This window comes from Heteronotia binoei, chromosome 13 (assembly GCF_032191835.1).
Source record: "Heteronotia binoei isolate CCM8104 ecotype False Entrance Well chromosome 13, APGP_CSIRO_Hbin_v1, whole genome shotgun sequence".
Taxonomy (NCBI): domain Eukaryota; kingdom Metazoa; phylum Chordata; class Lepidosauria; order Squamata; family Gekkonidae; genus Heteronotia; species Heteronotia binoei.
Genome location: NC_083235.1, coordinates 27564545 through 27573546, shown reverse-complemented (window position 1 = coordinate 27573546; position 9002 = coordinate 27564545).

Below are 9002 nucleotides of genomic sequence, written 5' to 3'. Positions count from 1 at the left end.
CTTGCCATAAGTTGGTTGCAATTTGGTGGCCCTTTATTATTAAAATGAAGATTTCATAACTAGAGACAGCCCTGTAGCCAGGACTTTTTTGGCCTGGGGGCATTTAGTATTAGCAGAGCAGATACTTATTAAAATAAAAATAATTTGCATGCTTCCCAAAGGCTCATGGGGATGCTTTTGAAAGACTCACCATGACCTAGGTGGATGGGGCTAGCAGAAAGTGGGATCATTGGAGATGTATTGAAGGTACTGCTCTTGAGTGCCCATCTAAGCTTTCTTGCCCTATGAAAGGCAATTAATTGCCTTCTGAAGGCAATTAAATGCCCTCTGAGAGGTCTTTTCCTAGGGCCCTTTATGCCCCCCATTCCACACACCCCTGGAACCACATTTTCTAACTACATGGATGTTTACAATTCAGGTTTTTGTTGCAAATGCATCCAAGGACATTATACCCACAAGCTATTTGGAAATACCAACAAGTATGAGAATTTCTTTTCTTTTCTCATACAACTTGAAAAATAGTTATCATTTTTTCATAGCAGTATTACTGGAGTAGTATGAATAGGAGACTAATTTTTAAACACTTTACTCGTCTCCAAAATATAGCCTGTAATGTTTGCTGATCACAGGTATCCCTGCAGTGGGAACTAGACTGTACTAACAAGGGCTAGTGCGGTTCAGCACCTGTTGAAACCTATAGCCCAAGCCGGAGGGAGGGTAGGCAGCTTAGTGTAGCCTGATCTTGTCTGATCTCAGAAGCCAAGCAGAATTGGTACTTGGAAGGGAAGACCACCAAGGAAGACTCTGCAGAGGAAGGCAAACCACCTGCACTTCTCACTTGCCTGAAAAGCCCTTTGCTGTGGATACCATAAGTCAGCAGTGATTTGATGGTATTTTACCCACACAGATAGCCCAAACAGAGGGCACATCATCAGCCAGAGATGCTTGGCCTACTGTCTCCTCCTAAAGGTGTGCAAAACATTAATGCCCCATTCTCTTCTCCAGGGTAGTGCATATACACAAACATGCACACATACATAGGGATGGCATGCTTCGTGGAAAAGTCATTGGGAGACATCTCACCCATTCCCCCCAAACCTGGAGTGCAACCTGTTAATTGTCAAAAGTCATTGGGAGACATCTCACCCATTCACCCCAAACCTGGAGTGCGACCTGTTAATTGTCAAAAAAAAAGGATCTCTGATTCTTTTTTCAGAAAAGTACTGCACAGGAAATATCTATACCCACAATATGGGAATCCAGCAGCACGTACATAAAAAAAGGCAATTTTGTCTATTTCTGCTTTCCTGAAAAGAAAGAGGAACAGAGAGAAAGAGAAGCTGAAAGCAATTGATGAAATAGCAGCGGCAGAATTAGAATGCACAAGAAACATTCCTACAAAAGAAATTCATGCATGGGGTTGCCAACTCTGGGCTGGGAAATTCCTGGAGATTTTGTGGTGGTTCCTGGGGACAGTAGCACTTCGGGAGGGACCTTAGTGGGGTACAATGCCCACCCACCTCACAGGGTGTCTGTTGTGAGGGGAGAAGATATAAGAGATTGTAAGCCACTCTGAGTCTCTGATTCAGAGAGAAAAGCTGGGGTATAAATCTGCAATTCTTCTTCTTCTTCTTCAAGAACGTAAAATTACATAGAATTAAAATAGCTGCTTACCAAATACAAGAACTGGGAAAGAATCCATTTCTACTACAAAAAGAGAAAGAGGAACTTGTGGGGTCACAATCAAGAACTTTGAAATATTGGCAGAATTTTAGAAATATAACATTTTATACAAATCTTAGCAATGAAATCAGAAAGAAATATTTTAAATCCTTATTAGAAGCATATGTTGCTGCGTTCTAAAGAACATCATGTAGCTAAAGAAGTTTCAGCAACAGTTACAAATGAAAAACAAACCAGGTTCTGGGACCGAACGGTTCTACGAGTTCTTCTTACAAAATCTTTGAAGATGTAGTTTCCAGGTTGTTGGTGGAAAATACCTGGAGACTTTGGGAGTGGATCCGGGAGAGGGTGGGGTTTGGGGAGGGAGGAGCCTCTGCATGGTACAATGCCCTAGAGTCCACCCTCCACAGCAGCCATTTTCTCCAGGGGAACTGAACTCTGCCAGCTGGAAAGCAGTTATAAAAGTGAGAGATCTCCAGGCCCCACCTGGAGACTGGCAGATACAGCAAATGAAATTGTAAAAACAAAAACAAGTGTGGTAAGGGTGTGACACAATGCCAGATATTTCTGTGCTTTAAAAGTACCATCTTCACTGGTTTCAAAAAAGCCTGTACAAGATGTAAACAAAAATACAGAATCCGTATAGAATATAAGTATTTATCTATGTCCAGCTTGATTTGAGGGCAGGGCTATCAAGGTTGGGCCTGAAGTTCTTCCAGAAGGACAACTCATCTCCAGACTACAGAGAGCAGTTCCCCTGGGGGAAATGGCCGCTTTGGAGGGTGGACATTATTGTACACCATAGAGTCTAGAACTAAAAGGCTTAGAATGAGGGCAGCCGGAGAAAACGAGACAGGGGGTGGTGGCGGCTGGTGGTGATGGTATGGCATCATTTCTGGAGAAAAAACCCAAACCAAATGGTGCCAATTCTAGGAATTGCAAGAAACGTTATGGTAAAAACAGCAGCCATTTTTCGGCAGTGGGAAAGAGAAGCTGAAGTGAGGGCTCCCCGCTGGGGGCCTGGCAACTAGGGTTGCCAAGTCCAATTCAAGAAATATCTGGGGACTTTGGAGATGGAACTGGGAGTCTGTGGGGTGGAGTCAGGAGACTTGGGGCGACGCCAGGAGACTTTGGGGGTGGAGCCAGGAGCAAGATTGTGACAAGCATAATTGAACGCCAAAGGGAGTTCTGGCCATTACATTTAAAGGGACCAGACCACACACCTTTTAATTGCCTTTCCTCCATTGGAAATAATGGGGCTCATAGAATTTGACCACCTGGTCTAATGTTTTTGAAACTTAGCGGGTATTTTGCGGAGAGGCACGGGATGCTATGCTGAAAATTTGGTGCCTCTACCTCAAAAAACAGCCCCCCCCTCCGGAGCCCCAGATACCCATGGATCAATTCTCCATTATACCCTGTGGTAATTGGTCTCCATAGGGATCAACAGACATTTTCCTCCCCTCCCCCCACTTTCTGATGACCCTGAAGTGTGGGAAGGGCCTCCAAACTGGGGGATCCCTGCCCCTACCTGGGGATTGGCAACCCTACTCACAACCCTGGGTGGCATCACGGTTCTACTGAGTCGTCTTCCCGCTCCACCCCCCACATACATCACCCCCCCAATCTTCAGGGATTTCTCAAGCCACCACTGGCAATGGCAAACTGGTTTGGGCCCCAGCTCCTAGGTTTCCTCAGATCCCTCTGACTGAAAATGAAAATAGACTATCTCTGCAGACTCACAGGACTGCAACTTCTGCAAAGGTGCCAATGAACAGCTGCTGAAAGCAGCCTAGGGTTGCCAGCCTCCAGATGGGGCCAGGAGATCACCCACTCTTACAACTGATCTCCAGTTGGCAGAGATCAGCTCCCCTGGAGAAAATGGCTGCTTTGAAGGGTGGACTCTATGGCATTGTAATTCTGGGAAAGCATTGAGCCCTATGTGGAGGTTGGCAAACCCAGATTTTTGAGACTGTGTTTCTAGGTACCAAAGCTGGAAAATACATGTGTTGTTTTGTTCACACAAAATGATAATTGCACGAATCAGGAGGATCATGCATAACACACTGTACCTTGATGTCAGGCTGGAGAACCAAAACTGTCATTGTGCAGGACTTCCCTTCACTCATTCCTTCATTATGATGGAGGGATCCTTCCACCCCAGTCTATATTGCTCATGTTCAGGTTGTTTGTTTGTTTTTTTTTAAAGCAGGAACGCACAGGAACGCAGTTCCGGCTGGCATGGTGTCAGGGGGTGTGGCCCAATATGCAAATGAGCTCCTACTAAGCTTTTCCTACAAAAAAGCTGTGTGAAACAATGGTGATGGCAGGGGTGTAGTCTAATATGCAAATGAGTTCCTGCTGGTCTTTGTCTACAAAAAAAAGCCCTGCTCATGTTTATTCACAGTATCAGCAGAACTCTTTTCTGCGCAAAGAAACGAATTGGTGGCTTGCCTGCCTGCCTGCTGCCTGCCATCTGAGAATTCAACACCCAGAAGCATGTTTGCTCAAGAACTAGGCTCTCAGGGGAAGTCCCCAAAGAGCTAGCTATCAAAACAGGCAAACGTTGCATGTTGAGATAGAGAACTGAGAGAGGCAGTGACTGGTTTGAGTTGCACCAGAAGCCTCTGGCAGAAAAAGCATCTTGAGAAAAAAGATGAGATGCTGGAAGTCCTGACATCAAATCTTCAGTGCATTATTGTTCTTGCTGGTTAAATAGTAGCTGCAGGAGACCTACATTGGGAACAGGGCAAGGATGCAGAGCCCCTCCCCCCGCTTCTCTTTCCCCAGTTTCAACCCACCCACCCCACTCCACCAAGCTGCTATTTCCCCCTTTGTAGGGGCATTCTTAGCCAATGGGCAACTAGAGCAGTGTTTCCTCTAAGCTGAGTTTGTGTGAGCTAGCACACAGGTTTTTAGCCTCTGGCTCACACATTTTTATCTTGGCTCAGGAAAAATCAGGGTTGCCAGCCTCCCAGTGGAGCCTGGAGATCTCCAGCTGGCAGAGATCAGCTCCCCTGGAGGAAAAGGGCTGCTTTGAAAGGTGGACTTTATGGCATTGCACCACGCTGAAGCCCCTCCCCTTCCCAAACCCCACCTTCTCTCAGATCCACTCCCAAAGTCTCCAGGTATTTTCCAACACAGACCTGGCAATCTTACTTTGGAAAAATGGCGCCAGATCAAGCTACTTTATGCAGTAGCTCATAACTTTAATGCCAGTTGCTCACAAAGCAGAATTTTTGCTCACAAGGCTCCACAGGGTTGAGGGAGCATTGGTCCTAGGGTTCCCAGCTTCCAGATCTGGAGATCTCCCTCTTTTACAACTGATCTCCACCTGGCAAAGAACTCCCCTGGAGAAAATGTCTGCTTTGAAGGGTGGACTCTGCGCCATTGCATCATGCTGAGGCCCCTCCTCTCCCCAGACCCTACCATCTCCCAGTTCCACCCCTCAAAGTCTCCAGATATTTTCCAACACAGACCTAGCAACCCTAATTGATCTTCCTGGGTTCCCATGCTGGGTGGGGCCCCCTAAGCAGCCCCTACCCTGCTGCTGCAACCAACAGCGGGATCTCACAGCTGACTCCCTTTTCCTGCCCCATCTGGCATTCGGCCAGACAGCTGCTGCTGACCTTCCACAGGGTGAGGAGGACTATTCCTCGATTGGCCCCGATGGTGGGGGTGCAGGGACAATGATTCTGGGGCCCCATCCTGGCCTTTTGCTCAGGGCCTTGGAATCACCAACACCACCCCTGCAAGCACCATAATCCCATCCTGTTGGACTCACTTTTTAGCAGCAGCTCCTTTGCATATTAGGCCACACATCCCTGGTGTAGCCAGTCCTCCTGGAGCTTACAGTAGGTAGAGTTGCCAATCCCCCGGTGGGGGCAGGGGATTCCCCGGTTTGGAGCCCCCCCCCCCGATTCAGGGTCGTCAGAAAGCGGGGGGGGGGGAGGGGAGGGAAATATCTTCTGGGAACTCTATTATTCCCTATGGAGATTTATTCCCATAGAAAATCATGGAGGTTTGATCTGCGGGTATCTGGGGCTCTGGGGGGGCTGTTTTTTGGGGTAGAGGCACCAAATTTTCAGTATAGCATCTAGTGCCTCTCCCCAAAATACCCCCCAAGTTTCAAAAAGATTGGACCAGGGGGTCCAATTCTATGAGCCCCAAAAGAAGGTGCCCCTATCCTTCATTATTTCCTATGGAAGGAAGGAATTGAAAAGGTGTGCCATCCCTTTAAATGTGATGGCCAGACAGTTATGCTTGCCACACCCTTGCTCCTGGTTCCACCCCCCAAGTCTCCTGGCTCCACCCCCAAAGACCCCAGATATTTCTTGAATTGGACTTGGCAACCCTAACAGTAGGCCCTGTAAGAAGAGCCCTATAAGCTCCTGGAGGATTAGCTACATCAGAGGTGTGTGGCCTAATATGCAAAGGAGCTCCTGCTACAAAGTGAGCTCTGCGAGTGTGTTTTCTTCAACAGGAGAACAAGCTCAGGAAACCTTCTGAGTGGAGGAGGAGATGCAGGGGGAGGAGTTAACCTCCTTGCCAGTGTCCTGATCTGAATCCACTCCCAGCTGATACTTACACCATATTACATTCCCCTACTCTTACCAAATGCAGGAGAGAAGACTCACACTGAGGGAGGGGGAAGCTGAGAGCTAGGAATAAGGACTGTAGGGCTCTTGTGCCACCCAAGAGATTCCAAGCTCTTTCCTTGATATTTTATAATTGGAGGGTTTTTACATTAACCTTTTCCTTACAAAGATAGAAGGAGAAATATGCAAGCATGCATTTTCCACAGCACGTCTGCAATAAAGCAATGCCTAGTAGGAAGAAGAAGAGGAGGAGGAGGAAGAGGAAGAGATTGGATTTATTCCCTCCCCTTCACTTGGCGTCTCAGAGCAGCTTACAGTCTCCTTTCCCTTTCTGTCCCCACAACAGTGTGAGGTAGGTGGGGCTGAGAGAGCTCTTTCAAGAACTGCTCTTTCAAGAACAGCTCTGATAGAATTTGTGACTGATCCAGGGTCACACCAGCAGCTGCCCATGGCAGAGTGGGGAATCAAACCCAGTTCTCCCAGATAAGAATCGGCGTACTTAACCACTACACCGAATTGGCTCTCTTTGTATCCTGCCTTTCTCCCCCACAGGGACCCAAAGCAGCTTACATTGTTCTCCTCTCCTCTGTTTTATCCTCACAACAACCCTGTGAGATAGATGGCCCAAGGTCACCCAGCAAGCTTCCATAGTACAGGTGGGGGATTTGAACCTGGATCTCCCAGATCCTTGTCTGACACTTTTACCACTACACCACCCTGGCTGTCTTCCAGTAAAATGATTCACACTGCTGGGTCACTTTAATTCAAAGATGTTAAACCAGTGGGTTATGTTTCTGTGATAAAACTGATCGACAAAGACACAGTCCTGAACGCATTAAATGGAAACATATGTCTGGTTCGCACATGCAGGAGAATATAGCGGTGGGATGCTGAGATGGGGGACTGGACCACTCTGCTTCAAATAGCAGGTGGAGGATCATATTTGGAATGCTCTCCTGTGTTCCAAAGTCCCTGCAGTTAGAAAGCCAGCAAGCAACAGGAGAGTTGGAATCAGTGTAAATTTTTCTCCTGGCTGTGCTAACTTTCTTCCAGCCACCAAGCCCTCCCCAAATCCTGGACTGGCTACAGTAAACTGGGAAAGGAGTCCGCAGTGATAGCCTGGAGAGCTATCAACTGGCTGACTTCCTAGTTCTGAAAGCTATAAAGAACATGGTGAGACCAATCTAACCTGACGCACCACTGCTGTCCTTACATCTCCCCCCCCCCCGCCCCACAATTTTCCAAATGCAAACGGAGGGTGAAACGATGCAGTGTTTCCTTCCTGAGTCTGCAGACAGTCTGAGACGATGGCTCGGAGCCATTCAAATGGTTAACTCTCCCTTTTGTACGAAAGCCTGAGACTGGCTAAAAAAAAAAAGAATTTCTGTGGAACCGCTGAAAAAGGGGGTTGCAATTGTGTTGAATTTTTCCCGAAATTCTGGGGTGATGTGTGAAAGAGAGAGTTGCACATCTGTGTTTTTGGGACTCCCCTTTTCAGGGAACCTGGAAACGCAGAAAAAGGAAATTATGAGTCACTCATGCGTCTTGTTTTGGTACTTCCAATAAGGTGCAAAGCCTTCTTCTATTTTACAGTCTTGAAGACAAAGGGTTTTGTGAAAGGGCTCTGGCAAATGCCAGTTGTACAGTGTTACCATGGATTCAGGTGGACCTTTCATGTGAAAGTGCTAAGATGAGGCATCTGTTACTATTCAAAGCCTTCTGGAAATAGTCTCAAGGCACGAGTGGGTTTCCTCATTCAGCCAAGTGGCACCTCTCTGGCAGCGTCTGAGGCTGGGAAATGGGTGTGTGTGACTAAAGTCCAATTCAAACCGGGCATTGTATGCACGGGTATTGAGATAGGGTTGCTAGCACCTTGGTCTGGATGGGGTTCCCCCCGCTGTTGTGAAACCCCGCCTGCAAATGCCCTGAAATGTGGCATGATGACATCACCCAGAAGTGGCGGCATCGCACTACTGGCATCATGTGGCGATTCTCTAGTTCTTGGGCAAAACTCTATGGTAAAACGCTCAAACCATAGCGTTTTGTTCAAAAACTGGAATGTTGCCACATGGGGCAGAAGCTCCCAGAAAGGCCTATTGATCCCCCTGCTGACAGAAAGGTAGCACCTGGCAATGCTAAACTGAGAACCCACCAAATTTACATCTGATTGTGACATCCAGGGGTGGAATTCTAGCAAGAGCTCCTTTGCATATTAGGCCACACACCCCTGATATAGCCAATCCTCCAAGAGCTTACAAGGCTCTTTTTTGTAAGCTCTTGGAGGATTGGTTGCATCAGGGAGGTGTGGTCTAATATGCAAAGGAGCTCTTGCTGGAATTCCACTCCTGGTGACATCTGATCCATAGTGGGGACCTAGGGTGGCCACCTATCACAATTGATCTCCAGAGGACCAAGATCAGTTCCCTTGGAGAAAATGGCTGCTTGGAGGGTAGGCTCTCTGGCACTGTAGCCTGTGAAGTCCCTCCCTTCCCCAAACCCCACCCCCTCAGACTCCACTCTCCAAATCTCCAGGTATTTCCCAACTCACAGCTGGCAACCCTAGGGGCCCTCAGTCTTAAACTGAGTACTCTGTAATGTATGAACCATGTAGCAGGCCTAATTACATGTTACAAAGTTATGTCCAGATCTATCTTAAGGACTTTCAATCAGATGTGAGTTGTGAGTTCCCCACTCAGTTCCCAGGTGCACAGGAACCTGATC